At 34.8% G+C, this 7,817-nt stretch overlaps 1 long non-coding RNA gene across 1 annotated transcript; it reads left to right on the forward strand.

Annotated features, from left to right (window-relative positions):
• Positions 1–594: 594 nt before the first annotated feature.
• Positions 595–4,335, forward strand: LOC306814579. Its single transcript, XR_013777212.1, has 2 exons — positions 595–743; positions 4,246–4,335. It is a non-coding gene; the product is annotated as an uncharacterized lncRNA (long non-coding RNA).
• Positions 4,336–7,817: the final 3,482 nt, after the last annotated feature.

Consider the following 7,817-nt stretch of genomic DNA (forward strand, 5'->3'; position numbering starts at 1 on the left):
GGAGTTGGACTCAGTTATCCTGATGGATCCCTTCCAACTCAGCATGTTCTGTGATTCTATGAATGTTGCCAGAAAGCAGTTCCATATTCTTTGATGTAGAGTTTTACAAGATCTGCAACATGACTTCACATCTGAACATGAGTTTAGGTGATGGGAAACTGTAAGTACTCTCTCCTATATTCTGTATTATTCTAGTTGCAATTAACTTTACTGTGTTATCATTGTAGTCCTGGGATTCTCCTGCTTTTTAAAAAATGTAGTTTACACTTATTTTTAGCAAGAATTTTTGAATTAGTTTACCTTTCTATCTTGAAATGAGATTTATATTTTGTCCTAACAGAACCTGACTTACTTCAGTGAACTTAGACCACAGAGGAATGTAATCTAATTTTTATGCATTTGTTTCAGCTTAATTCTTAATGGAGCATTGCTCTAGTGGATCTATGAATTGATAAAAACCATAGAATCATAGAATATCCTGAGCCAGAAGGGGCCCACAAGATCTCACAATGATCACCAAGTAAAGTTCCTTACTCTGCACACAACAACCCCAAAAATCATACAGTGTGTGATCAAATGCTTCTTAAGCTCTGGCAGGTTTGGTGCTGTGACCAGTTCCCTGAGAAGCCTGATCCAGTGCCTGAACATCCCCTGGATGAAGAACCTTGACCTGATATCCAACCTAAACCTCCCCTGACACAGCTTGGTGACATTGCCTTGGGTGCTGTCACTGCTCACCAGAGGTAAGAGATCCCTGCCTGCCCCTCCTCTTGCCCTCCCAGGAAGCTGTGATTGCAATGAGGTCTCCCCTCAGCCTCCTCCAGGCTGAGCAGACCATGGCTCCTCACTCGGCTCCCTCCAGGCCCTCCACCATCTTCATGCCCTCCCCTGGACACTCTCTAGTCCTGTCCTTCTTACCCTGCAGCACCGACAGTTCCCTCCTGTGCCCCCAGGACATGGGTGGCCCTCCTGGCTGCCAGGGCACTGCTGGCTCATGGTCACCTTGCCATGGCCCAGAACCCCAGGTCCTTTTCATGGCACTGCTCTCCAGCCTCTCATTCCCACCTGTCTGTGCATCCAGGGCTGTCCCATCCCAGGTGCAGAACCTGGTCCATTCATATGGTAAACTATATGGTTTGTGATTGCCCAACCAACATCACATAATCAAACTTAAGTCTTAAGCTCAGCTATGAAAATGGGATTTAGAAATCTTGCAGTTTATGCAGTTTGATTCTAAAATATTACTTCATCTGCATAATATATGAAAGCAGATAGTAAAAAACCTTGTTACTTGCTGAGTTCTTGAGAGAATTTTTTGATATGAGGATATGAATTATGTGGCATAGGGGTTATATGAATAGTAAATTAATAAGAGGACATTTATTCTTGACAGCTACTTATTAAACGGGGAGACTGTTATTTGGCAGAGTGAAAGAATGCAGCATCCAGCAACATTCTGTATTATGGATGTTGGGACTTTCTAACTGAAAGATTAACATTTATAAGGACTTCTTTTATTATAATGATGTATTAGTAGTACATACTCCAATCCATAGACCTTTGTACTTGAATTACCTATGTGCTTATTGTTCTTGAGTTTCATTGTTTATTCTTACTGTGAATAAAATATTTATTATGAAATAATACTTTAAAATAATATGATTTCTCTCATATGCAGCACTCACACCATTCACAGTCAACCACATTCCTATAAGGCCTATGTCTGAAACATACTGTAGTAGCATGTCAAATGCTCTATACAGAGAATATATCTCTCAGAGATTTTAGATAGTCTCAGAGGGGACTCTGAAGAACACAAGACAATTTAAATTAGATCATTGGTACTCACAAGGGATGCTAAAAACCAGCAAGCATTACAGCAAACCTTTGTTAGATTGACTGTGAAGTTGTCAGCAGTCTCTGATCTTAAACCTGCAGAAGTGTTTCTGTTGTTTACCACAGGTGAACTTGTTTTGAACCTTTTACTGGGCGAATAATTAAGAAAATTGCTCAGGAAATGCTTGTGGGTGAGGATCATTCCAAGAATGGATTTAAGCATCAAGCTACAATCTGTTACTTTGATGTACGTGACTATAAGCTGTTTTCATATATTCTCAACTTCTGTCTAAATTCTTCAGTCATCTCTATAGAGTTATTAGCATAATTAGAATATTTTTACCTTCCTTTTGAAGAGGAAGCATACAACAACCACAGGGTGATTTTGACATTTCAAAGCTCACAAATAAAATCCCAGATATCCTTTGCAGGTCAGAACTGATTCCCTCACAGGAGCAAACTCCCTTATGTCATTAATTTTCAAAGTTGTCTCAACCTTCCAATCACTCTTTCTTCCTAAGTACAACAATGGACAAAAGTTTATTTTTTCTCTTGGGGAAATGCCTTGGGTTTATCATTTTACAGCAGGTCCTCATCACTTCAACTGTCTACTGTTTTTATCTGCAAATCATGTGTATGTGATACAAAAAAAGAAATGCTAGACTGGAATTGCCTCTGCTTCAGCGATGTGTTTTGTGGCATTGCTGGTGTTGCTAAATTTCTCAAAAGCATAAGCATTACCTAGGTAGCTTCAGAAGAGTTGGCACTAATTAATAGCAAAAATAATAATGCTTTATATGTTTATTGAGATTTATGGGACTAAAGAGATGACACATATTTTTCATGTTTTTATTTTTCTGCTGAAATTTAAAAAACAAATCTGGTTTTTTAAAACAGATTTCTAGAATTAAGGAGTGTTTGTTTTAAATAAGTATATTGAAAATCTTATTATTAATCATCTTTTGGAAGGTAGTTCTTTGCTCAGCTGATAGAGAACTAAATGGTTGTATAAATACTGTGAGAGCAGAAAGCAGTCTAGGAAATTCTATAGCCAAAATCTTACTAGAAGGTACTTATGCTTATGTAGCAGTAACTACTTCAGGTCATAATTTAAAACATTTTTTGAAATCTAAAATCTTCTGAATTTATTAATATTTAACTATAGAAATGTGTCTTCTTTATTTAGTTTGGAGTAGTTCTTCCAAAATATCTGAGCAAGAGCAAATCCAGAAGTCAGGTATTTGTAACACAACAGGAAACATTAAAATACTGTTCTGTTAAAATAAATCTCTGAAGAAATTAGGAATTTAAAATTAGCAAAAAAAAAGTAAAATTAAATATTAATGTTTTATCTGTCACTATGCATACTGAAAATATCAGCATATTAAGACATGAACTAATCACATACACAAATTGCTAGAGGTTATTATTGAAGTACAATAATATATTGGCACATAAATGAACATATAGTCTTACAATAAATAATTTTGAAATTGGTATATATAGGTTGTAAGTATTGGTGAGTCCCATAAATTAAATATCTACTTTTCTGTTCATTCTATATGTTGTTTTTTGGTTTTCTTATTTTTTTTTCCACCATTTTAAAATTATACCACATAAAAGACAGAAATCAAGCACATGGTCTCTGTACAACAGATATGGTCAGAGTGAAGAATTACGCTAGGTTAAAGTACAGTAGTAATGTAATGAGACACAAAAAGCTTGGTAAAATCCTAGGTTTGGTCTTGAAAGACAGATTTTCACAATTAGTTCCATTACTCAATCAAATAAGCAGTTTGAGAACAAATTTCCACATTTTTATATGCTTGAGCAGAATCTGCAGAACCATTGTAATTGCCAAGCATGGTTGAAACCAAAATGCTACCAAACTATTTAAAATGTGATATTATCAACAAATATACAATAATTTTTGATGGTATTGGTATCTCTAATTACCTCTTCTTCTTAGCTAATTACTCTCTTTATACCATTTTTATTGTGGAACTATGATTGAGATTTGGCTTCTCTGTCTTCCCAGGTGTGCAACATTTTACCAAATCAAACAAAACCTTTTAAAATGTAAAATCATTAACTCAAGATGCTTTCCTAATTTCCTAAGGCTTTTTACCACACATAAATAGATGTATACACCTTTGTGGTATTCACTCCTACATTACTGTTAATTAAACAGCTTTTTAGTACACATTGCCTCTCATTTGGGATAACCTCAAACCACAACTAACTTCATATCTTTCAAAAGGATAATGTATTATTTAGCCAAATATTTATAGAAGAAAGATCTTACTAGAAATGTCATAATTTTTTGTTTTGTTGTGTTTACATCCTTTGTTTAAACTGATTATAACCTGCTAATGATTTTACAATATATTGCTATCTTTGCTGTTTTAGATCCCCTGCCAGAGTTGGAAATCCAGTGAAGAAAACCATTGGAAGTTTTTTAAAAGGAGTTTTATAGATATTGAACTCTTGATGGAAAGTGTGCAAGCAATCATCCATTCTCTTCTGCCTTTGTATATAAAAGTTAGTAATCTTAGATACTTAAAATATTTCATACAGTTTAATGCTGTGATAATGGTATCATAAAACTTGTGTTACACTTTTGCAAAATGTGATTATTCTCTGTAATCAGCATTTCTAACATTATTACTAAATAATAAATAAACAAGAAGTATAGTGTCATAACATAGATAATCAGTTACAGACTGCTGGCAAAAAAAGTAACAGATGCTGCTTCTAATAACCTTATAATACTGAATATTTGGTAGAAGTGTGGCCATTAATCTTCTTTTAAGAGCAATGTCTTTTTTGCTCTGAGTCTGGCTCTTACACTATTGTTCTGAATGGTTCATTAATTTGATTTATTCCTTTTTCCTATCCAGTATTTGTCTTTTTAACTTCCAGATTTCTTCAGGTAGCAGGAACAGAATTTGAGTTCCATCCAGATGCAGAACCAGGACACTGAACAGTAGGAGACTCAATGAGAGGTCAGGGACTGTAGCTGAAGGAGAGCAGTGTCTACCAACTTGTTATTAAGAAATATTTCACTAAAGTAATTTTGATATATTTAGTATTATTATTTGTGCTTGTGAAGCAAGTAAAACATGATTGAGTTCTAAATTATGGCAATATATTAAATTATAATTTGATAGTTTTCTTCTCCATCAGTTTTAAAATTTGTTGATTTCATGATGCTCCTATGTATGGCTTTAGTCTGATAAATATTCCTGTCATCCTGCAGAAGATTAAAAACCATAACCTTTTTTTTGAAACTCTCTTACTTGCCTTCTAGTAAAGTTTACACATGCAAATACTATATTTGCATATTCAAATCAAGCAGAGCTATTTGTAGTCACAGTCTCTCCATCTTATTTGCAGACAAAATGTACATGTTTAATCTGGAAGTTATTTAAGAAGGTAGCTCCAAGCAATTTCAACTCACTTTTCAAATGAATAAAAAAAATATACTAAACCAAAAACTGAATATTTCTATTACTAATGCTTTTAGAAACTTATTATTAGAAAGAAATTTGGAAATAGGCAATTAAATGTATACTTTTACACAACTGTCATATGTGAGAGTGTGACTACTTATTTCTCTGAAAGACCTGGGTATTATGGTCATCTTTTAATCATCCGGTGTACTGGGAATTTTAATAAAGTTATGTAATACAGAACACAGAAAATACTTGGGTACCAGTCTATGAGAACTTCACACACTTTTTCAGATTGTAGCTGAGAAAAGGCAGAAAAGATCTGTGACAGCTTTTGAGTATTCAACTCTCTAAGTCCTTAGAGCTGCTACTTTATGAATATGGTAATTCCTCAGATAAAATCTGCTTCACAGGCTTTTCACAGTTGATCATTTTGGGGCAACCACTCCTGCAGGCATGTAGGGCTGTGTTCTAAGAGATATGGAAATGGCAGAGGTAGAAAAGACTCTTAAGGAGGTTAAACCCTGTTTTGAAGTCCTAGTCCCCTCGTAGGGACATGAATTGGACATACAGAGGTTTTGGATTCATTACACAAGGCTTTCAAGGAACAAAACCTTTCTGACAAATTTGCCTCTTTACCCTCAGAAAGAATCTGTGGCATAAATTCTTTGCAGGATATATGTCTTATAGATCTTATCACGGTCACCATCTATCTCTATTTTTTTCTTAGCCTCTCAAAAAAATTTGACAAAAATCCATAAATATTTTCAGAGACCAAAGATTTACTGCTCTCTCTCCTGCAGACACCAATGGCAGAAGTTTTATTGTACCATGTTTTCCATGGTTATAAAAGTTAGAATAAATTTAAAATAACTTCATTGCCAAAAAATGTTTCAAAGGGAGCTGTGACCTTACTGTTTCTTGAAAAACACCTCCACCTTTGATATACATGAGATTAAGGGGGGATATGTGTATTTTAAGGCTCAACTCACTTGGGGAGGTCTAAAAAATCTCATCTACAATTTTATTCTCTACAGTCATAAATACAGCTCTAAAAGGCTTTTTTTAGGTTCTTATTAATGGTTGAATGAATTTATTTCTTTCCAAGCACTGTTTACTCACAAGAAGGGATTCATGTTGATTTAAGAAAGTTTTTAGATGACTGCAATACTTAGAGGTCTTCTCTGTAAGAGACTATTGCCACCTATTTATAAATCTGACAGAGTTAAATACATTCTTCTTCTTTTCATACCAATAAATGATGCCTTTGTTCAAGTTTGACAGGCAAAAGAAAAAGCTAAAAATTGGAATTTACATACAGGCACTTTAAAGCAATGAATGAAAGCCTTTCAATTGTCCGTAAGTCACGTAAGTCATAAGTTTAGTCAAAGACAATGATAAGGACAGTACAACAGCATTTTATTCTGAAAAGGACAGTAGAACAGAACAGCACAGTTCTGGAGAAACAGATGAAGGATGTAACTCAGGCAAACCTGTGCAAAATGCAAGCTGAGGATGCCAGCTCAGCTCTGCAAGGCTGACAAAGTACAAGTTTTACAAAACAATTATATTGTGCTTACTCAAAAGTGGGGGTTGAGGAACAGCCACCTGAAAAGGACACCAGACGTGAATACAGACCTCAAAGAACCACAGAAGGACTTCTGATACGGGGTGCAAATATGTAAAATAAAGGGATACAGACACATGGAGCAAGCAGGGATAGCCAGTGAATTAGTAATCAGTGTGTACGGGAAATACTGTTCACCTGATTCTTGGCACACTAAATTAGACTAAGAATCTTCTGAGTGACCAGGCTGCAGGCAAGAATGCCTGCTTTGTAATACTTAAAACCATGTTAGAAAGTTTCTGTCTGTCTGATTTCGGTATCAACAGACAAATTTCTTTTCAAGAAATGAGGCATTATTCCTTGTCATCTACATTTTTAATTTAAATGAACAGTTTATATGTCATGTTCTAATATTGGTACCTTGTGTCTTGATCAATTTTCCCTGTACCCAAAATGCTGTGTCTCACTTTGAAAATCTGTAATGATGCCTCTTATTTAGGATATTGCTTTACTTCCTAGAGAGGAAATGCAGAATATGATTTTAAAATGTACTATACACTGTACACAGCAACAGAGAAATCACTTAGTAGTAGAAGCAATACCAGGTGTGTTTTAATCTCTCCAGAACAGGATGGGGAAGTCTATAGTATACCTTAAATTCTTTGGTAAGTATGTGTTACATACACACATTTTGTTCCAAAGAAGGGTGTGAAAAGCAAAGACAGCTGAAACCATTTTCACAGGTCTAAATTATGTAAGCCAAGCGAATGGTCACATACTTCTATGAATGGGGCTTGAAAACACCAAAAAGTCTCTCTCAAAACATTCATACAAGCTAAAATTTTCTATTTGTAATTTTGGTCAAGTATTTTTTCCACATACCTGTAAATGTTTCAGAACTTCTTTTGGCAGTAGATGGCTTTATTTTGAGAAAGGATGAAGGAAATAAGGTGAAAAATAAA

The sequence above is a fragment of the Erithacus rubecula genome, assembly GCF_903797595.1.
Source record: "Erithacus rubecula genome assembly, chromosome: Z".
NCBI lineage: Eukaryota > Metazoa > Chordata > Aves > Passeriformes > Muscicapidae > Erithacus > Erithacus rubecula.